The sequence below is a fragment of the Bubalus kerabau genome, chromosome 19, assembly GCF_029407905.1.
Source record: "Bubalus kerabau isolate K-KA32 ecotype Philippines breed swamp buffalo chromosome 19, PCC_UOA_SB_1v2, whole genome shotgun sequence".
Classification (NCBI taxonomy): domain Eukaryota; kingdom Metazoa; phylum Chordata; class Mammalia; order Artiodactyla; family Bovidae; genus Bubalus; species Bubalus kerabau.
Genome location: NC_073642.1, coordinates 24,100,549 through 24,123,679, shown reverse-complemented (window position 1 = coordinate 24,123,679; position 23,131 = coordinate 24,100,549). Strand labels below are relative to the sequence as shown.

Genomic DNA, 23,131 nt, shown 5'->3' with positions numbered 1-23,131 from the left:
CCCAGGAATCGAACCGGGCTCTCCTGCATTGTAGGCGGATTCTTTACCAGCTGAGCTACCAGGGAAGCCCCATCTTTTGTCTACTGTTGGAAAATGTATACACTATTTTTATTCTTTTAAGAGTTCTGCCAATCCTCAAATTCATAGCAGTTGGTTTGGCACCTTTTTTTGTTTCTGAGGTTGTTCTTGGCTAAATTACCTTCCGGGAACCCCGAGGGCTCTGAGTGGAACATCCTTTTCTCCAGAGAGGATCTGCCTTTGCTTCTGTTTAGTGCCAAGGCCACTACCCGATACAACTGTAATTTCATTTTCTTAGCTGGGAATTGTCATGGCCCTGCCGGCAGCGACTATTCACACCCCAAGTTCTAATGAGGTCTCCCTTTGGGTTACAATTTTTCTGAGTGGAAACGGTTGTTTTGAGTTTTGGTTTCTTGTCTGTCTGTTTGTTCTCTGTCATCCGGAGCCTTGTGGAGATGAGCAGATTTCCTCGCTGACGCTCTGCAACAGCAGGCAGACCCTGACGTGTCAGGTTCATCTCCCTTCCTCTTCGTGCAATGTATTAATCTCTTGTTCTCCCCTTTGCTGTCCTCAGGGATTCTCCCAGGTCTGTCCATTCTTATAACCTGGATTCAGTCTCCACTAGGGAAGCTTAACCCTTTAGTTTCTGGAAAGTTCAGCAGTGCTTGTACAATATGCTCGTTCTCATTTATCCGGCAACTAGTTTATTTTGCAATAGCAGAAGTTTTCTAGTTTCTAGACCACCATACTGATGGAGGCAGAAGTGTAAGAAGCAGACTTTTTTGATGATGGATTCATGTTGATGTATGGCAGAAACCAACACGAGATTGTAAAGTAATTATCCTCCAATTAAAAATAAATACTTTAAGAATTAAAAAAAAAACAGTGTAAGAACACTTTTCATCAGGTTGGATATTAAATCTGATCAAATGCCTTTTCATCCTCTATTGAGAGAAGTTTCCTCCCCTTCCATCGACTAATTAATTATTAATAGCAAATTAATTATTCATTATTCATTAATAATATTTATAGAGAATTTACAATGTGCAAGGCACTGTGCATTGTGGCTTATGTGGTCTATCTTATCTAATCTTCAAATCCTCAAAACCTTGAAAGGAAGTCACAGATCATTATTCTCCAGAGATGGGACTGGTTTCCAGGCATTTCTTGGCCAAGACCTTTTATTTCCACAATAATCCACACAACTCAGTGAAGGAGAAATGCAGAATGAGATGGCCTCAGAACCAGTAAGAGCCTGAGAAAGCTTCCTTGAGATACTGACAGGTGATTGTTTCCAGCTCATCTGGAAGGCTATTAGGATGCCATCTGCAATGTACAAGACTGTAAATGCAGACAGAATCCACGGCATTTCCCACCCTTTCTGGATTGGTGAGTTAGTGGAGATTCCATGTGGTTGTGCAACTCCAGATAAAATAGCAAAATAAACCTGAGATTGTGACAACCTGACTCTGCTCTTATTGAGCCCAGATATACTTTTTTTCAGGCTTCCCCAGTGGTCCAGACAGTAAAGAATCCACCTGCAATGGGGGAGACCTGGGTTCAATCCCTAGGTTAGGAAGATCCCTTGGAGGAGAACATGGCAACCCACTCCAGTATTCTTGCCTGGAGAATCCCCATGGACAGAGGACCCTGGCGGGCTACAGTTCATGGGACTGCAAAGTGTCAGACATGACTGAGTGACCAAGTACATACTTATTTTCATAGAAGTGTACAACTTTTGTGCAACTGTTCATCAGCAGGAGTCTTATGCCTTTGGATTCTCTTTTTTATCACTATTCAAAAAATGTTCCATGGCTCCATTGCCAGAGAAAATGTATTCTTTTAGATTATAGACAATCCTCTCTTGTTACACGCTATCTTTTGCTAAGGCATAACTCAGTTATTTATGTGGATATTTATTCGCTGGCAATGGCTTTGATCCCAGACCATGTTTTAATCCAATTTCATAGCCGGAAGAAAATAAAGAAGTGAACCAGCCTATCATTCACTCTTTCATTCAATCCATCCTGAGCCCTCTTCAATATGCCCAGGCTGGAAATACAGGAGGAGACAGACTGAAGTATTCCTGCCTGCTGCAACCATAGACTCGAGGAATATGAGGCAGACACATATAAAATGATTTTTTTTTACTTTGCAAAGAGCTAGATGAAAACAAGAAGGGAATGAACCTAGAGAGTGTCATGTGCTAAGTCAATTCAGTTGTGTCCAGTTCTTTGCGACCCTATGGACTGTAGCCTGCCAGGCTCCTCTGTCCATGGGATTTCCCAGGCAAAAATACTGGAGTGAGTCACCATGCCCTCCTCCAGCAGATCTTCGTGACCCAGGGATCGAACCCACATCTCTTATGTCTCCTGCCTTGGCAGGCAGGTTGTTTACCACTAGCGCCACCTGGGTCAAGTAAGTCAGAAAGAGAAAAACAAATACTGTATATTAACATATATATGCGGAATCTAGAAAACTAGTACAGATGAACCTTTCTGCAAAACAGAAATAGAGACACATATGTAGAGAACAAATGTATGGATACTGGGGGAAGCAGGCAGGATGAACTGGGAGACTGAGACTGACATATATACACTATTGATGTGTGTCCGTACCTGCTCAGTTGCTTCAGTCATGTCTGACTCATTGTGACCCTATGGACTGTTCCTCTCCAGGCTCCTCTGTCCATGGGATTCTCCAGCCAAGCATATTGGGATGGGTTGCCATGCCCTCCTCCAACACTACTGATACTATGTATAAAACAGATAACTAATGAGAACCTACTGTATAGCACAGAAAACTCTACTCATTGCTTTGTGGTGACCTAAATGAGAGAGAAATCCAAAGGAGAAGGCAATGGCACCCCACTCCAGTACTGTTGCCCAGAAAATCCCATGGATGGAGGAGCCTGGTAGGCTGCAGTCCATGGGGTCGCTAAGAGTCAGACACGACTGAGCGATTTCACTTTCACTTTCCACTTTTATGCATTGGAGAAGGAAATGGCAACCCACCCCAGTGTTCTTGCCTGGAGAATCCCATGGACGGAGAAGCCTGGTAGGCTGCAGTCCATGGGGTCGCACCGAGTCGGACACGACTGAAGCGACTTAGCAGTAGCAGCAGCAGCAAATGAGAGAGAAATCCAAAACAGGGGATATATGTGTACCAAGAGCTGATTCATTTTGTTGTACAGCATAAACTAACACAACATTGTACAGAAACTATACTCCAATAAAAATTAATTTTAAACACACACATACACACAAAGGAAATAAGGGAGACTGAGACGGTAATGGAAATCATTTTAGAACAGTCAGGAGTGATCTCTCCAGTGAGGTGACCTGTGAACTGAGAGATGAGACGGAGCTAGGAAACATGCCAGAGATGGCACCTTCCAGGAAGATCTTCCCTTGCATGCTGGGGTCTGGCTGTGACATGTGACAAGTGTCTTGGTGTTACAGAATTCAACCACGAATGTAGGATCAAAGGTGCTGACGCTGCTGAGCAGTGGAGGGGACCTTTGACTGTACCTGTGAGTCGCTAGCATATGACTTCTTCACGGAAGGCCAGATGTGCAGTATAGCAGGGGCAGGGTGCAGGTGGGGGTGCCTCTTTGGTTTCTTTGGGTAGAACCTATGTCTGCAAGATCAGCTTATAACTGGGACTTCCCTGGTGGTCCAGTGGCTAGAACTCCAAGCTCCCAATGCAGGGGGCCCAGGTTCAATCCCTGTGCAGGGAACTGGATCCCACATGTTGCAACTAAGAACTCATATGTCACAGCTAAAGATCCCACGTGCCACAGCTGAAAAAAAAGACACAAAAATCCACATGCCACAATGAAAATCGAAGACCCTGTGTGCAGCAACTAAGGCCCAGCATGCTCAATGGATTCGGTTGTGTCTGACTCTTTGTGACCCCTTGAAATGCAGCTCACCAGGCTCCTCTGTCCCCGGGATTTTCCAGGCAAGAATACTGGAGTGAGTTGCTGTGTCCTCCTCCTGGGGATCTTCCTGACCCAGGGACTGAACCCAGGTCTCCCACACTGTAGAGCTCAGCCAGGCCTCTTCCTTCGTGGGTTTAGGAGATAGAGTGCAGGTCTCTGAGACAGAGTGTGTGCAGGTTGATGCAGTCAAACTCACCCTGTAGTTAGTCAATCATCCGCCAGACCTGTCACCACCTTCAGTTTTCAATCTGGTCTTTTCCCGCCACATGATAAACACACCATAGCAGGACTTGTTATCTCAAAAGAGAAGAAATCACAGGAAGTCTAAATTTGTGTAGACCTTTTGTGTTGCTGCTTTTCTAGCAGATGTTTTTGTACATCTGACTACCGTGCAACAAGAATGTCCATAAGTCAGCTCTGCAGTGACAGATCTCTGAGCACTTCCCCAAGTGTGATTCAAAGAGAGTAGAGAGAATCCACGACTAGAGATTAGGGTTGGGGTTTTTTGTTTGTTGGTTTTTTAATAACATAACAATCTTTATTGAAAACTGCAGTATTAATGGCTTCCATGGTAGCTCAGTGGTAACAAATCCACCTGCCAAGGCAGGAGACACGTGCTCAATCGCTGGGTCAGGAAGATCCCCTGGAGGAGGAAATGGCAACCCACTCCGGTATTCTTACCTGCAGAATGGCATGGACAGGGGAGCCTAGAAGACAACAATCCGTGTGGTTGTTGTTGGCAAAGAGTCGACGTGACTGAGCAACCAGGCACACAATATAAATATATACATTTCTTGTTACGATAAACATGCTTTTAAGAAGTTTAAGTCTGAGCTCATCTACTTGTCAGACTGCATAAAATATTAAAATGGCATGAATTTACACTAATGGAATTGGCTCAGGACGGTCATTCCATTGCTTTGTACTGACTGACACCTTAAGTTCAATGCAGAGGTGAAGACAATGCTGACTGAAGTACTAAGACAAGATCCTTTCAGTTTCCTGATGTGGATGAAGTGTGATGATTTCTTCTTTAAGAAATGTACATCCTAATTCCCACAAGAGGGTGAGCCCCCTGTCCAACGATGAGAGACCCTGCATGTGTGTGACCTGTGCCTCCTGGGAGACCAGCCCTAGACTAGTCTGAACCTGACCAAGTTCCATCTACATGGTAGATTTAGACCTCTCCAAGTCCTGTCTACACTGATGATGTTTAGATGAGACTGTGTGCTTTCTGCAGTGAGAACATTTAGTCCTGACCTTGTACTCTCTGCACTGGGACATGGAGACCAGGGTAGAGACCAGGCCTGGCCTCTGTCCTGGAAAACTCCATGCCTGCATTTGAATGTCAGCGCTCAGATGTCTGGGGTCTGGGGCTGGGTGGGCTTCTCTGGGTGACCGTACTCTCCTCTGCGTGGGCTTCCCTGGCCCTCCCGGGGGTTAGCGCTGTGGTCGGGCTCCTCGTCTGTTCCCTGCCAGATTCACCTTCCCTGGGGCTCCTGGAGACCCCTCAGGGGCTACCTGGTAATCATTCCAATTTCCCATCACATTCAGGTTGAGTAGGGAGGCAGGTTCACCTGGTGAATTGATTCCAGAGTGCAGGAATCAGGCAAAAAGTCAATGGGCAGCAGGTGAGGCTGCGGCTGTGGTCTCCTTCCTGTCGACTCTCTCCTCCGAAGAGAACTGAGCTGCCCAGCTCTCCTGTTTTCTCAACACCTCCGTGGGACAAGAAAGACAGAGCCTGCCAGAACCAAGGCAGTGTGTTCACCTCTAGCATGAGCTTTCAAACCAGCAAAAAAAATCACACAGAATCAAAGTGAAAAACAGGAGGGGCCTGACTTCTCAGGGACAATTGAGGGGAGATGAGATGGACCCTACACTTCTTTCTGGGGTCCCCAGAGGTCCCAGGGACCTGGCTTGTTTATACATTGGGGGCCAGCTGATCATAGCCATGGTGTCCTGACTGAGGGGACGCATGACCCCAGGTGGGGCTCTGGGGACTGCGTGAGTCTCACCTGTCTGCATGGGTCAGGTCATGTGTATGGAGGGACCACACACATACAAAGATATGAAAATGGGATGAACACATGAGAGCGTCACTTGTGTTTAGGAATTAATGCTTTACAGTGTTCACTTTATATCAGCCTGTGCCTGTCTGCCTCTTTACCCCCGCAAAGTTCACCCTCCCTGGGGCTCCTGGAGACTCCTCAGGTGTCTCTACCTGGTAAGTATTCCATTTTCCAGCACGAGCATGGTGGGAAGGGAGGCAGGTTCACCTGGTGAGTTGATTGCAGGGCACACGGATCAGGCAAAAAGCCAATGGGCAGCAGGTGATGCTGCTGCTGTGATCTCCTTCCTGTCGACCATCCCTACTCAGCAGAGACCAGACCTGCCCTTTGCCTTTCAGCCCTGTGTCTGGCGTGTTTTCTCCATACCTCGGTGGAACAGGAAAGAATCAAGCCTGCCAGAACCAAGGTAGTGTGTTCAACATTTATCATGACAGCTATAAAACAGTTAGTATCGCATAGAACCAAAGGGGAAAAAGGAGGGCTTCCCTGTGACAAGAGTGGGGAGAGGAGAACGGCCCTACACTTCTTTCTACCATCCCAGAAGGAGCCCACTCGTTTCCACCTTAGGGGCCCAACCAGCAGAGACCTGATGTCCTAACCAAGGGTCATGGGACCCCAGGGGCAGGGTCTGGGGATTGTGTGGGTCTCACCCCATCCACGTGGGTCAGGATCCTGTACCTGGAGACTATATATCTGCTCTTTACCTGTGTGCCTTGTCGCCTCTGAGACTCCCAATGTCTGAACTGAGGGTGTTGCCTGATTAACCTGTGGTCCTTTTTCTTCTGTTCACATTGTTGCATTCACGTGAGGTCAGGCACCTTTGGGTGGGTCGCTGCTCTGTGTTCTGCTGAGTGACAACCTTTGGAGGTGCCATATAAATATCACAGCATATCACATGTCTAATTCATAGGTCACCACTGTCTGGTTTCCCCAAGACCAAGCTCAGGTCATTTAATTTGTAATTTAATCTTTATTTTATAGTGAAGTAGAATTGATTTCCATTGTTTCATTGGTTTTAGGTGTACAGAAATTTGACTTGATTTTTACATATAAGTATATCTGTTCTTTTCCTGTTTTTTTCCTCATATAGGTTACTACAGTTTTTTCAGTTGAGTTCCCTGTTCTATTATTCAGTAAGTTCTATTTGATTATCAATTTGATAAACATTAGTGTTTATATATTAATCAAAATTCTTAATTTATCCCTCCCTCCTAATTTTCTGGTGATAATCAGAATTTGGTTTTCTCAATCTGTGAGTCCGTTTCTGTTTAGGACATTAGTTCATTGGTATGAATTTATAGATCTCACCTGTGTATGATATCTTAGGCTGTTTGTCTTTTCCTCTCTGACTTACCTCACGTGGTTGAAAGTTTTTCAGTCCATCCATGCTGCTGCCAATATCATTATTTCATTCTCCTTAATGGCTGAGTAGTAGTCCAGTGTATAGATATACCACGCAGTCTTCATTTTTCTGTCAGTGGATCATTTTTTGTGGATTCTATGTCTTGGCTGTCGTTAATAGTGCTAGCCTGAAAATTGGGGTGCACATGTCATTTCGAATGATGGATTTCTCCAGATCTAAACCTGGGAGTGGGATTGCAGGATCATGTGGTACCTGTATGTTTAGGGTTCAAAGAAACTCCATGCCATTTTCCATAGCGGCTTCACCAGTTACATTCCCACCAAGACTGTACGATCCCCTTTCCAGGACCCCTTTTCTGTACATCCTCTGCAGTATTTATTCTTTGTAGATCTTTTCAATGATGGCCATTGTGACCAGCGTGAGGTGATACTTCACTCTAGTTGTGATTGCCATTGACTGAATGATTACTGATGTGGAGTGTGTTTTCATGTGCTTTTGTTATTTTTTTGTTATGTGCTTTTGTTATTTGTTATTTTACACCTTGTGAGTACAATTTACTTCTTGAATCTGCTTTCCTGAAAGTTGTCGCTGTATGGAATTCTTTTCCAATGATTTACCCCAGGACATTTCTTGAGGGCGGGTGTCATTGACAGCCCTTTCAGACTTGTGACTGTTAAGAACCCTTCAGCACCTTTTTTATGGTTTATATATTAATCTGAACCAGCTAATAGCTCTCTGCCCCCTGAAACTTTCTTCTTTGGTAACCATAAGTTTCTTTTTTAAGTCTCTGAGGCTGATTCTCTTGTAAAAAGTTCATTTGCGTCCATTTTTAGATTCCACAGAAATGAAATCCTATGATACCTGTCTTTCCTTGTCTCACTTAGTTCACTTAGAATGATCATCTCTAGTTTCTTCACTGTAACTGGAAATGGCATTATCTCATCCCTCTTTATTTCTGAGTATTACTGCATTGTGCATATGTACCCCGTCTTCCGTATCCATTCATCTGTCCTTGTACACTTAAGTTGCTTCCCTGTCTCTGCTATTGTACCTAGTGCTGCTGTGATCGTTAGGGTGCAGGACTCTCTTAAAATTTTGGTTTTCCCTGGATCTGTGCCTAGGTATGGAATTGCTGGGTCACTTGGTACTTCTCTGTTTAGTTTTTATGTTTAGTTGGAGAACCTCCATATTGTTTTGTTATGTTATGTTATTATGGAGAACCTCCATCATGTTCTCCCTAGTGGATGTACCCATTTATATTCCCACTAATGGTGGTAGGGTTTTCTTCTCTCCACACTTCCTGCAGAATTTATTGTTGTAGATTTTTTGAGATGGTCATTCTGATCAATGTGAAGTGATACCTCATTAGACAACTGACTTGCCTTTCTCAAAGAACTAATGATGCTAGAATCTTGTCTTGCGCTTCATGGCCATCTCCATGACTTCTGTGGAGAAATGTGCATTTAGATCTTTGGCCAATTTTTTATTGGATTGTTTGTTTTTTGATATTGAGCTGTACAAGTTTGTATGTGTAGAGAGAAAGTCCCTGTGGCTATCTTCATTTAAACGAATTTTTCCCATTCTTGGTTGTCTTTTTCTCTTTCACTGATGGTTTCCTTTGTTGTGCAAATGCTTTTAACATCTATTAGGTCCCATTTGTTTACTTCTGTGTTTTATGTCCTGATTCTTAGAGGTGGATCAAAAAAGATCTTCCTGCATTTTATGTCAAAGTGTGTTCTGCTTTTTTCCCTCAAGAGTTCCACTGTATCTGTCCTTTTATTTAGACCTTTAATCTATTTGCAGTTTATTTTTGTGTTTGGTGTTAGGGAATCATCTAATTTCAATCTCATCTTCATGCTAAGGAAGCTGCCTGGTGTCCTCCACAGTGGCTGCTCCCAATTTCCATTCCCAGCATCAGTGTAGGAGGGTTCCCTGTGCTCTACACCCTCTCCAGGATTTACTGTTTGTAGAGTTTCTGCTTATGGCCATTGTGACGGGTGTGAGGTGATACCTTATTGAAGTTTTGATTTGCACTTCTCTCATATTTAGTGAAAGTGAAAGTCACTTTCACTTTTCACTTTCATGCATTGGAGAAGGAAATGAAAACCCACTCCAGTGTTCTTGCCTGGAGAATCCCAGAGACAGGGGAGCCTAGTGGGCTGCCGTCTCTGGGGTTGCACAGAGTCGGACACGACTGAAGCGACTCAGCAGCAGCATCTTTGCATGTGATTTTTTAAAACAGTGTGAGTTAAACTTACTCAAACTGACTTCTTGAATGATTTCCTTGCTTTAGTATTTTCCCAATGACCTCCCCTAGGACGTTTCTTGAGGGCAGGTATTTTTTACTTACAGCCCCTGGGCCTTGTGAATGTTAAGTCCCCATGAGCAATGGTTTCAAAGTTGTTGTTATGAGAAATGGCCACAAGGCGGCAGCATGTCTTTATGCCCAGTTCTGGTTACTGGGGGAACCAACAGAGCCTTGGGAAAATCCTGTTCCTGGACTGTCAGAGTGGAATGTGCCAGAAAAAGCACTTAAAGCTTGTAGCCCATTCCTTCTTCCTTCCTTACCCCTGTCACCTGGACAAATCCCAATTCTTGCAACACCACTCTGGGGAGGGTGCTTTCATCCATAGGTGGGGCGACCCTAAGGAAGGAGGCTGGAGGCAGAAACCCCAACACCAGGAGACATGGGGCCCATGGGGCTTTTCAGAGTTCTCCCAGCCCAGAGGTTGCACATCCTTTGGATGCAGTAGGTGTAGTTCCGCTGCAAGAGGACGTGCCTGCATCTAGAGGCTGTGGGCTGATGCAGAGGGGAAAAGGCTCGCCAGGTCCATGGGGCAGGGCTCATTGGCTGGCACACCCTCCCCAGCTCCGTCAGCCCCGTGACAGTCCATCCTTGGGAACCAAGCCTGCCCAGGCTTCAGGGATGTGACAGCAGCCCAGGTCACCAAGGCCTGAGGGGAGTAGAGATGACATTCACTCTTTGTAATTTGTATTTTCTATTGGTGTATAGGTGACTTACAATGTTGTAGGGTGTTTTTGTGTTTTGTTTTAGGTGGACAGCAACATAATTCACTTATGCATGGATGTGTACATGTCATTTTTGGGGTTCTCTTCCCATATAGTTTATTATGCAGGGTTGCGTAGGTGTCCTCGTTGGTTATTTATAAAGAGTGGTGTGTGTGTGTTCATCAGCACCTGCTCATTTCTCATCGCCCACCACCTTTCCCTTTTGGTAACTATAAGGCTTTGCTATGTTGTGAGGCATTTCTGTTTGGTAAAGGAGTTCATTTGTATCCATTGTTAGAATTTACCACCAAGTGATATCATATGGTATTTGTCTTTGTCTCACTTCACTTACTATGATCGTCTCTACTTCCTTCCCTGTTGCTGGACATGGCGTGATGTCACCCTTAGTATAGTGAGTAATGCGGCACTGTGTGCGTGTACCCCATCTTGTTTACCCATTCATCTGTCCTTATCTGCTTAAGTCGCTTCCATGTCTTGGCTGTTGTATATACATTGCTGTCATGAACACTGCATGCAGCTTTCTTTCAAAATAATGGTTTTCTCTGAATCTATGCCCAGGAATGGGATTGCCGGGTCCTATGGTATAGGAGCAGTGGCTGCGCGGGCGCAGGAGGGCCTAGAAAAGCTATCCCACATTGAAGGTCAGGAAGGGCAGCGGTGAGGAGATACCCCTGGTCCAAGGTAAGGAGCAGCGGCTGTGCTTTGCTGGAGCAGCCGTGAAGAGATACCCCACGCCCAAGGCAAGAGAAACCCAAGTAAGAAGGTAGGTGTTGCAAGAGGGCATCAGAGGGCAGACACACTGAAACTATACTCACAGAAAACTAGTCAATCTAATCACACTAGGACCACAGCCTTGTCTAACTCAAAGAAACTAAGCCATGCCCGTGGGGCAACCCAAGATGGGCGGGTCATGGTGGAGAGATCTGACAGAATGTGGTCCACTGGAGAAGGCAATGGCAAACCACTTCAGTATTCTTGCCTTGAGAACCCCATGAACAGTATGAAAAGGCAAAATGATAGGATACAGAAAGAAAAACTCCCCAGGTCAGTAGGTGCCCAATATGCTACTGGAGATCAGTGGAGAAGTAACTCCAGAAAGAATGAAGGGATGGAGCCAAAGCAAAAACAATACTCAGTTGTGGATGTGACTGGTGATAGAAGCAAGGTCCATTGCTGTGAAGAGCAATATTGCATAGGAACCTGAAATGTCAGGTCCATGAATCAAGGCAAATTGCAAGTGGTCAAACAGGAGATGGCAAGAGTGAATGTCGACATTCTAGGAATCAGCAAACTTAAATGGACTGGAATGGGTGAATTTAACTCAGATGACCATTGTATCTACTACTGCAGGCAGGAATCCCTCAGAAGAAATGGAATAGCCATCATGGTCAACAAAAGAGTCCGAAATGCAGTACTTGGATGCAATCTCAAAAACGACAGAATGATCTCTGTTCGTTTCCAAGGCAAACCATTCAATATCACAGTAATCCAAGTCTATGTCCCAACCAGTAACATTGAAGATGCTGAAGTTGAACGGTTCTATGAAGACCTACAAGACCTTTTAGAACTAACACCCAAAAAAGATGTCCTTTTAATTATAGGGGACTGGAATGCAAAAGTAGGAAGTCAAGAAACACCTGGAGTAACAGGCAAATTTGGCCTTGGAATACGGAATGAAGCAGGGCAAAGACTAATAGAGTTTTGCCAAAAAATGCACTGGTCATAACAAACACCCTCTTCCAACAACACAAGAGAAGACTCTACACATGGACATCACCAGATGGTCAACACCAAAATCAGATTGATTATATTCCTTGCAGCCAAAGATGGAGAAGCTCTATACAGTCAACAAAAACAAGACCAGGAGCTGACTATGGCTCAGATCATGAGCTTCTTATTGACAAATCCAGACTTAAATTGAAGAAAGTAGGGAAAACCACTAGACCATTCAGGTATGACCTAAATCAAATCCCTTATGATTATACAGTGGAAGTGAGAAATAGATTTAAGGGACTAGATCTGATAGATAGAGTGCCTGATGAACTATGGAATGAGGTTCGTGACATTGTACAGGAGACAGGGATCAAGACCATCCCCATGGAAAAGAAATGCAAAAAAGCAAAATGGCTGCCTGGGGAGGCCTTACAAATAGCTGTGAAAAGAAGAAATGTGAAAAGCAAAGGAGAAAAGGAAAGATATAAGCATCTGAATGCAGAGTTCCAAAGAATAGCAAGAAGAGATAAGAAAGCCTTCTTCAGCGATCAATGCAAAGAAATAGAGGAAAACAACAGAATGGGAAAGACTAGAGATCTCTTCAAGAAAATCAGAGATACCAAGGGAACATTTCATGCAAAGATGGACACAATAAAGGACAGAAATGGTATGGACCTAACAGAAGCAGAAGATATTAAGAGGTGGCAAGAATACACAGAAGAACTGTACAGAAAAGATCTTCATGACTCAGATAATCACGATGGGATCACTGACCTAGAACCAGACATCCTGGAATGTGAAGTCAAGTGGGCCTTAGAAAGCATCACTACGAACAAAGCTAGTGGAGGTGATGGAATTCCAGTTGAGCTATTTCAAATCCTGAAAGATGATGCTGTGAAAGTGCTTCACTCAATATGCCAGCACATTTGGAAAACTCAGCAGTGGCCACAGGACTGGAAAAGGTCAGTTTTCATTCCAATCCCAAAGAAAGGCAATGCCAAAAAATGCTCAAACTACCGCACAGTTGCACTCATCTCACATGCTAGTAAAGTAATGTTCAAAATTCTCCAAGCCAGGCTTCAGCAATACGTGAACCGTGAACGTCCAGATGTTCAAGCTGGTTTTAGAAAAGGCAGAGGAACCAGAGATCAAATTGCCAACATCCGCTGGATCATGGAAAAAGCAAGAGAGTTCCAGAAAAACATCTATTTCTGCTTTATTGACTATGCCAAAGCCTTTGACTGTGTGGATCACAATAAACTGTGGAAAATTCTGAAAGAGATGGGAATACCAGACCACCTGACCTGCCTCTTGAGAAATCTGTATACTGGACATGGAACAACAGACTGGTTCCAAATAGGGAAAGGAGTACATCAAGGCTGTATATTGTCACCCTGCTTATTTAACTTATATGCAGAGTACATCATGAGAAACGCTGGGCTGGAAGAAACACAAGCTGGAATCAAGATTGCTGGGGGAAATATCAACAACCTCAGATATGCAGATGACACCATCCTTATGGCAGAAAGTGAAGAGGAACTAGAAAGCCTCTTGATGAAAGTGAAAGTGAAGACTGAAAAAGTTGGCTTAAAGCTCAACATTCAGAAAACGAAGATCATGGCATCTGGTCCCATCACTTCATGGGAAATAGATGGGGAAACAGTGTCAGACTTTATTTCTTGGGGCTCCAAAATCACTGCTGATGGTGACTGCAGCCATGAAATTAAAAGATGCTTACTCCTTGGAAGGAAAGTTATGACCAACCTAGATAGTATATTCAAAAGCAGAGACATTGCTTTGCCAAGAAAGGTCTGTCTAGTCAAGGCTAGGGTTTTTCCTGTGGTCATGTATGGATGTGAGAGTTGGACTGTGAAGAAAGCTGAGTGCCGAATAATTGATGCTTTTGAACTGTGGTGTTGGAGAAGACTCTTGAGAGTCCCTTGGACTGCAAGGAGATCCAGCCAGTCCATTCTAAAGGAGATCAGCCCTGGGATTTCTTTGGAAATAATGATGCTAAAGCTGAAACTCCAGTACTTTGGCCACCTCATGCGAAGAGTTGACTCATTGGAAAAGACTCTGATGCTGGGAGGGATTGGGGGCAGGAGGCGAAGGGCACGACAGAGGATGAGATGGCTGGATGGCCTCACTGACTCAATGGACTGAGTCTGGGTGAACTCTGGGAGTTGGTGATGGACAGGGAAGCCTGGCGTGCTGCGATTCGTGGGGTCGCAAAGAGTCGGACACGACTGAGCGACTGATCTGAACTGATGGTACTTCTCTTTAGTTTTTAATGAACCTTTGTTCTGTTCTCCTTCATGGATTTCCTACTTTTATTCCCACCAACAGGGAGGAGGGTTCTTTTTCCTCTCTATCCTCTCCAACATTTATTGTTGTAGATTTTTTTGTGCTGACCATTCTGACCTGTGTGAGGCGATACCACATTGTTCTTCTCATTCACAGTTCTCCAATACTTACAGGTGCTGAGCATCTTTTCAGGTGCTTTATGGCCACCTTTACGTCTTCTTCAGACAAACGTCCGTTTAAATCTTGTGCCCCTATTTGCTTGGGCTGTTTCTTTGATACTGAGGTGCATACGTTGTTTGTACATCTTGGACATGAATTCCTTGTCGGTGTCTCTGTTTACCAATATTAATTTCATTATGAGGGCTGTCATGTTTATGGTTTCCTCTGCTGTTACAACACTTTTAAGGTCCCATTTATTTTTGTTTTATTCTTCATGATTCTAAGAGGTGGGTCAGAAAAGGACTTGCTGCATTTTATGTCAAAGCGTGTTCTGCTCTTTTCCTCAAGACTTTGATTGTAGCCATCTTTTTATTTAGGTCTTTACTCTATTTGGAGTTTATTTTTGTGTATGCATCAGGGAGTATTCCAATTTCATTCTCCTTATCATTTCTTTAAAAATCTGCACACCATTCTCCATAGTGGCTGTTTAATTTACCTTTTCACTAACAGTGTAGTATGGGTCCCTTTTTTCCAGTTTTTCTAGAATTTATTGTTTGTCAACTTTTGGACAGTGGTGATTGTGAATTATGTGAGGAAATACCTCATTGGAGTTTTGATTTGCGTTTCTTTAATATTTAGCAATGGTGACATCTTTTAAAGTGATTTTTTTTAAGGGAATGAGTTAAGCTTACCACCTGAAATTGGCCACTTGGACACCTGCCTTGCTTTGAATTCTTTTTCAATGACCACTCCTAAGACATCCCTCAAGTGTACGTGTATTTTTCTTACAGAGCTTGAATCCTTGTGAATATTACATGCCCAGCGGCACAACTGGAGAAGGCAATGGCACCCCACTCCAGTACTCTTGCCTGGAAAATGCCATGAACAGAGGAGCCGGGTAGGCTGCAGTCCATGGGGTCGCGAAGAGTCGGACACGACTGAGCGACTTCACTTTCACTTTTCACTTTCATGCATTGGAGAAGGAAATGGCAACCCACTCCAGTGTTCTTGCCTGGAGAATCCCAGGGACGGGGGAGCCTGGTGGGCTGCCGTCTATGGGGTCGCACAGAGTCAGACACCACTGAAGTGACGCAGCAGCAGCAGCGGCCCAACTCTTCATCATGTAATTACAGAAAATGGCCACAAGGTGGCAGCACTTCCCTATGGCACACGGTTTTGGGGGGTCTTTTTTGGGGGGGGTGGTTTACTGTAATTTCCTTGCTATTTTATATTGGAATAGAGCTGATTTCTGGTGTGGTATTTGTTTCCAGTGTACAGGAATTCAATTTAGTTATATATAGACATTTATCTATCCTCTTTCAGGTTCTTTTTTGCATATAGGTGATTATAGTGTGTTCAATAAACTTCCCTCTGCTTTACAGTAGTTCCTTTTGAGATCATCTTTGATATATATTAATGTGTATATGCTAATTCTAAACTCCTAGTTTCTCACGCCCTTATCTGGAGGCTCTGCAGAGGGCAAAGGCACTCTAGGTTCTTTGTGGAGGCACACTGCCTGCCACACGCTCGGAGCTCCCTCATCCCCGACGTTCCAGCCTTGGGACCCAAGCCAGTCAGGCTCCGGGGATGTGACCACAGCCTAGGTCACTATGACCTGAGGGGAACACAGTCAGCGTTTCTTTTTATTTTTCTTTTGATGTTTGTAACTTATAATTTGAACTGGAGTATATAGGTGAATTACAATCATGTGGGTCGTTATTTTTTTTCTTCCTTTTCAATCCAGGATAACTTGATTCACTTCTACATAGATGTATATACATTATTAGATGTATATACATTATTAGATGTATATACATTATTTTTCGGGTTTTTTTATGTGTAGGTAATCACGCAGTGTTGCATATGTTTACCTGAGTTACACAGAAGGTCCTGGTGACTTTATAAATAGTAGTGTGCATATACGAGTCTGAAGCAGCTCGTTTCTCCCTCATCCATAGCCTTCTATGTTGGAGAGCAGTTGTTTCTTTTCTAAGTCTGTGAGGCTGTGTCTCTTTAAGAAAGAAGTTCATTTTCATCCGGTTTAGATTATATCTAGAAGTGATATCATATGATGCTTGTCTGTCCCCGTCTCCCTTACTTCACTTCAAATAATCATCTCAACTTTCTTTTCTGTGACTGGACTTGGCATTATTTCCTACTTCTTTATGGTTGAGAAATATTGCAATGTGTATATGTACCCCATCGTGCATCCATTCATCTGAAATTTCTGCAATTAGCTTGCTTCCCAGACTTGGCTGTTGCATCTTTGGCCATGATTGCAGGAGTGTCTTTTACATTTTTTTTATTTTCTCTGGATTTATGCCCATGCATGGGATTCCTGGGTCCTAAAGTACTTCTGTGTTATTTTTCAAATGACCCTCCATACTGTTCTCCCTACTGGATGAACCTATGTACATTGCAATCAACAGTTCAGGAGGGTTTCCTTGTCTCTGCACCCTCTCCAGCATTTATTCTATTCTAAATAATTTTACTTGCTCATTTGTCTTTGGTTGCACTGGGCCTTTTTTGCAGAAATCCAGCTCTCTCTTTCTGCAGTGAGCGGGGGCTACTCTCTAGTTTCACTGTCAGAATGAGGCTCCTCACTGTGCTGGCTTCTAGTTGCAGAACACGGGCTCTAGAGCACCAGGCTCCAGGAGCTGCGGTGGGAGGCCTCAGTAGTTGTAGTTCAGGGGCTCTAGAGTACAGGCTCAGCAGTTGTGGCACATGTGGGCTTAGTGGCCCCACTGATGTGGAATCTTTTGAGACCATGGTTCCAAACTGTGTCTCCTGCATTGGCAGGTGCATTCTTAACGCTGCACCACCAGGGAAGTCCTAGCATTTATTCTTTAAGATGTTTAAAGACAACCATTCCGACCAGTGTGAGTACTTAGCTCCTTGGACTCTGATTTGCGTTTTTCTAATAATTAGTGATGCTGAGAATAGTTTCATGTGCCTAAGTGCAATCTATAGACCTTCCTGAGAGAATTAACCATTTCCATCTTTGCCCCATTTTGTTCTTGGTTGTATGTATTGTTGATATTAAGTTGCACAAGCTGTTCCTGTGTTTTGGAGATGAATCCCTTCTGGGTATCTTCCTTGGCAAATATTTTTTCCTATTTCAAATATTTATTCCTGATCTCAAAAATAGCAGAATAATCTCTGTTTCCAAGACAAATCATTCAATATCACAGTAATCCAAGTCTATGCTCCAACCAGTAATGCTGAAGAAGCTGAAGTTGAATGTTTCTATGAAGACCTACAAGACCTTCTAGAACTAACACCCAAAAAAGATGTTCTTTTCATTATAGGGGACTGGAATAAAAAAGTAGGAAGTCCACAGATACCGGGAGTAACAGGCAAGTTTGGGCTTGGAGTACAAAATGAAAGAGGTCAAAAGCTAACAGAGTTTTGCCAAGAGAACACCCAGGTCATAACAAACACCCTCTTCCAACAATGCAAGGGAAGACTCTACACGTGGACATCACCAAATGGTCAATATCAAAATTAGATTGATTATATTCTTTGCAGCCAAAGATGGAAAAGCTCTATTCAGTCAGCAAAAACAAGACCAGGAGCTGACTGTGGCTCAGATCATGAACTCCTTAGTGCTACATTCAGACTTAAATTGAAGAGAGTAGGGAAAACCACTAGACCATTCAGGTATGACCTAAATCAAATCCCTTATGATTATACAGTGGAAGTGAGAAATAGATTCAAGGGATTAGATCTGATAGACAGAGTGCCTGAAGAACTATGGACGGAGGTTCGTGACACTGTACAGGAGGCAGTGATCAAGACCATTGCCAAGAAAAAGAAATACAAAAAGGCAAAATGGTTGCCTGAGGGGGCCTTATAAATAGCTGAGAAAAGGAGAGAAGTGAAAGGCAAAGGAGAAAAGGAAAGATATACCTATTTGAATGCAGAGTTCCAAAGAATAGCAAGGAGAGATAAGAAAGCCTTCCTCAGTGATCAGTGCAAAGAAATAGAGGGAAACAATAGAATGGGAAAGACTAGAGATCTCTTCAAGAAAATTAGAGATACCAAGCGAACATTTCATGCAAAGATGGACACAATAAAGGACAGAAATGGTAGGGACCTAACAGAAGCAGAAGATATTAAGAAAAGGTGGCAAGAATACACAGAAGAACTATACAAAAAAGATCTTCATGACCCAGATAATCACAATGGTGTGATCACTCACCCAGAGCCAGACATCCTGGAATGCGAAGTCAGGTGGGCCTTAGGAAGCATCACTATGAACAAAGCTAGTGGAGGTGATGGAATTCCAGTTGAACTATTTCAAATCCTAAAAAACGATGCTGTGAAAGTGCTGTACTCAATATGCCAGCAAATTTGGAAAACTCAGCAGTGGCCACAAGACTGGAAAAGGTCAGTTTTCTTTCCAATCCCAAAGAAAGGCAATGCCAAAGAATGCTCAAACTACTGCACAATTGCACTCATCTCACACGCTAGTAAAGTAATGCACAAAATTCTCCAAGCCAGGCTTCAACAGTACATGAACCATGAACTTCCAGATGTTCCAGCTGGATTTAAAATAGGCAGAGGAACCAGAGATCAAATTGCCAACATCCACTGGATCATCAAAAAAGCAAGAGAGTTCCAGAAAAACATCTATTTCTGTTTTATTGACTATGCCAAAGCCTTTGACTGCGTGGATCACAACAAACTGTGGAAAATCCTTAAAGAGAAGGGAATACCAGACCACCTGACCTGGCTCCTGAGAAATCTGTATGCATGTCAAGAAGCAACAGTTAGAACTGGACATGGAACAACAGGCTGGTTCCAAATTGGGGAAAGAGTACGTCACCCTGCTTATTTAACTTATATGCAGAGTACACCATGAGAAACACTGGTCTGGATGAAGCACAGGCTGGATTCAAGATTCCTGGGAGAAATATCAATAACCTCAGATATGCAGATGATACCATCCTTATGGCAGAAAGTGAAGAAGAACTAAAGAGCCTCTTGATGAAAGTGAAAGAGGACAGTGAAGAAGTTGGCTTAAAACTCAACATTCAGAATACTAAGATCATGGCATCTGCTCCCATCACTTCATGGCAAATACTTGGGGAAACAGTGAGAGACTTTATTTGGGGGAGCTCCAAAATCACTGCAGATGTGATGTGACTACAGCCATGAAATCAAAAGATGCTTGCTCCTTGGAAGTAAAGCTATGACCAACCAAGACAGAATATTAAAAAGCAGAGATATTACTTTGCCAACAAAGGTCAGTCTAATCAAAGCTATGGTTTTTTCAGTGGTCATGTAGGGATGTGAAAGTTGGACTATAAAGAAAGCTTAACACTGAAGAATTGATGCTTTTGAACTGTGGTGTTGGAGAAGACTCTTGAGAGTCCCTTGGACTGCAAGGAGATCCAACCAATCCATCCTAAAGGAGATCAGTCCTGAATATTCATTGGAAGGACTGATGCTGAAGCTGAAACTCCAATACTTTGGCCACCTGATGTGAAGAACTGACTCAGTTGAAAAGACCCTGATGCTGGGAAAGATTGAAAGCGGGAAGAGAAGGGGACAACAGAGGATGAGATGGTTGGATGGCATCACCAACTCGATGGACATGAGTTTGAGTAAGCTCCAGGAGTTGGTGATGGATGGGGAGGCCTGGCATGCTGCTGTCCATGGGGTCGCAAAGAGTCAGACATGACTGAGCAACTGAACTGAACTGATTTTGAGGATTATCCTTGCCTTTCCTTGAGGATTTCTTTTAGGTATGCAGATGCTTTTAAGGTTAATTCAGTCCCACTTTCTGATTTGCGGTTTATTTTTCATTATTCTAGGAGATAGACCCATAAAGAACTTGCTGCATTTTATGTCAGATTGTGTCCTGTTTATATTTTTCTCAAGGATTTCATAGTGTCCATCATTACATTTAGATATTTATGCTCTCTGGTGTTTATTTTGTGTTTGGTGTTAGGATGTTTTCTAATTTCATTCTCATTTTCATGGTTGAAGGAATCCCCACGGTGTCCTCCCGAGTGGGTGTTCCGCATTTGTATCCCAAGCATCCTGCACACCCTCTCTGCACTAATTGTTTGCAGAGTGTTTGACAATGGCCATTCCTCCTGGTGTGATGTGATACCTCGTTGTAGTTTAGAATTGCATTTCTCTAATGTTTAGTGATGTTGACATCTTTTCATGTGATTTTTTAAAAAACGTGTGATTTTAACTTACATCTTGAAATTGGATTTTTTAACGCCTGTCTTGTTTTGGATTCTCTTTCGATGACAAAGGACATTTCTGGAGGGCAAATGTTTTTTACTTACAGCCCCTGAATCCTTGTGAATATTAAATTCCCAGCAGCACAGCTCTGCATGGTGTTATTACAGAAAATGGCCACAAGGTGGCAGCAGTATTTCATGCCGCATTCTCTTTTTGTCTGGGGGCAGGAGCGGGTGGTCTGTAAATTCCTTGTTATTTTCTATTGGAATACAGTGGATTTCTGATGTTGTTTTTGTTTCAGGTTACAGGAACTCGATTCAGGTACACATAGACATTTATCTATTCCCTTTAGCGTTCTTTTTTGCATATAGGTAATTATATTGTGTTCAATAAACTTTCCTGTGCTATTCAGTGAGTACTTTAAATTATCTATTTGATATATATTAATATGTATATGTTAATTCCAATCTCTTAATTTATCTCACCTGTCTCTGGAGGTTGGGGGCTCTCCAGAGGGCAACAGGCACTCCAGGTCCATTTTGGAGACACACTGCCTGCTATATGCTCCCAGCTCCCTCAGCCCCAGGACACTCCAGCCTCGGGACCCAAACCAGTCAGACTCCAGGGATGTGACACCAGCCCAGCTCAGTATTTCCTGAGGGAAATAGAGTCAGAATTTCTTTTTCATTTTTTCTGTTTTCATCCCATCATTTGAACTGTGGGTTGGAAACATCCCCTGAAGGAGAGCATGACAACCCACTCCAGTATTCTTGTCTGGAGAATCCCATGGACAGAGGAACCTGGCAGGCTACAGTCCATGGGGTCACAAAGAGTGAGACACGACTGAGCGACTAAGCGCAAACACAATACAGCGAATTACAATCTTGTGGGTGTTTTGTTTTTTCCTTTTCCTTCTACCACAAATTGTTTCGCTTTTACATAGATGTATATATGATTTGTTGGGGTTTTTTCCCTCATAGATTAATACAGAGTGTGGAATAAGTTTCCTTGTGTTACACGTGGATCCTGGTCACTTTCTTTATCAGTAATAGTATGCATATCTTAGTCTGAAGCAGCTCATTTCTCCATGCCCCACATCTTTATATCTGGTGACCGGAAGTTTCTTTTCTAAGTCTGGGAGCCTGTGTCTCCAGGCAATAAGCTCATTTGTATCCCTCTTTAGTTTATACCTAGAAATGATATCATGTGATACTTGTCTTTCCTTGTCTCCCTCACTTCATTTGGAATGATCATCTCTATACTTTCTTTCCTGAAGCTGGACTTGGCATTATTTCCTACTTCTTTATGGTTGAGAAATATTCCGTTGTGTACATGGACCCCTAGATATATTGTCTATAGATATATAGTCTATATCCATTCGTCTGTACTTGTACAACTAGCTTGCTTTCCTGTCTTGGCTGTTGTACCTAGTGGGGCCGAAATCGCAGGTTACATGTCTCTATTAAAATTTTGGTCATCTCGACCCAGCTGCCTTGACTCCAGCCCAGTCCAGACATGAGACTCATGCCTGCTCAGGCTCCTGGAATGGGAGAGCAGCCCAACTCAGGGAGGTCGTGGGGGATAAACTAGGCACTGATTTTCTATTCCTTTTCCTTAGTCTCATGCCTGTGCTGTCTTGGAGTATAGTCAATTTGCAGTTTTGTGCTTGACTTCAGATTACAGCCACCTGATTCACTTATGACATACATACAACATATCTGTTCTTTTTTCGATCCTGTTGCTATAGAGGTTACTGCAGAAGGTCGAGTAAAGTACCCTGTGCTGACCATCAGGTCCTTCCTGAGTATCTAGAGAGATATATATTTCTGTGTATATTTGGAAGGAAGGAAAGAGATAACCTTCTGGATTATCTATTATAGATACAGATTTCTGTGTATATCTTAGGCCTGACGTCCTAATTCATCCTTGCTCTTTCACTTTTTATTGGGAACTTCTGCTTGTGTTTGAATTCTGAGTCACTATTTTTGCTGTAAATTTGTTCCATTGTATCTCTTTTTGTATTTTGCCTATAAGGCAAAATTGTCTTTCTCCATCCAACTGATTTCACTTAGTCTATGACCCTCCAAGGTCGATCCTTGTGACAATTACTGGCACAATTTCAGTGGCCATTTCTCATGACTGTAACAGTCCATTGTATGTATGTACACATCTTCTTTAGCCTTTAATCCATCGGGTGACACCTGGCTGGTTCTGTGTCTTGGCTCTGGGAAGCAGTGCCGTAGTGAGTGATGGGGTGCCTGTGCCTTTTTCACTGACGGTTTTCTCAGGATACAGGCCCAGGTGTGGGTATGTCAGACCATGGGCTGAGCC

At 43.3% G+C, this 23,131-nt stretch overlaps 1 pseudogene; it reads left to right on the top strand.

Annotated features, from left to right (window-relative positions):
- Positions 1 to 6,201: 6,201 nt before the first annotated feature.
- LOC129633855 (nucleolar RNA helicase 2-like) overlaps positions 6,202 to 23,131 on the top strand; it is a 28,154-nt pseudogene continuing 11,224 nt past the window's right edge.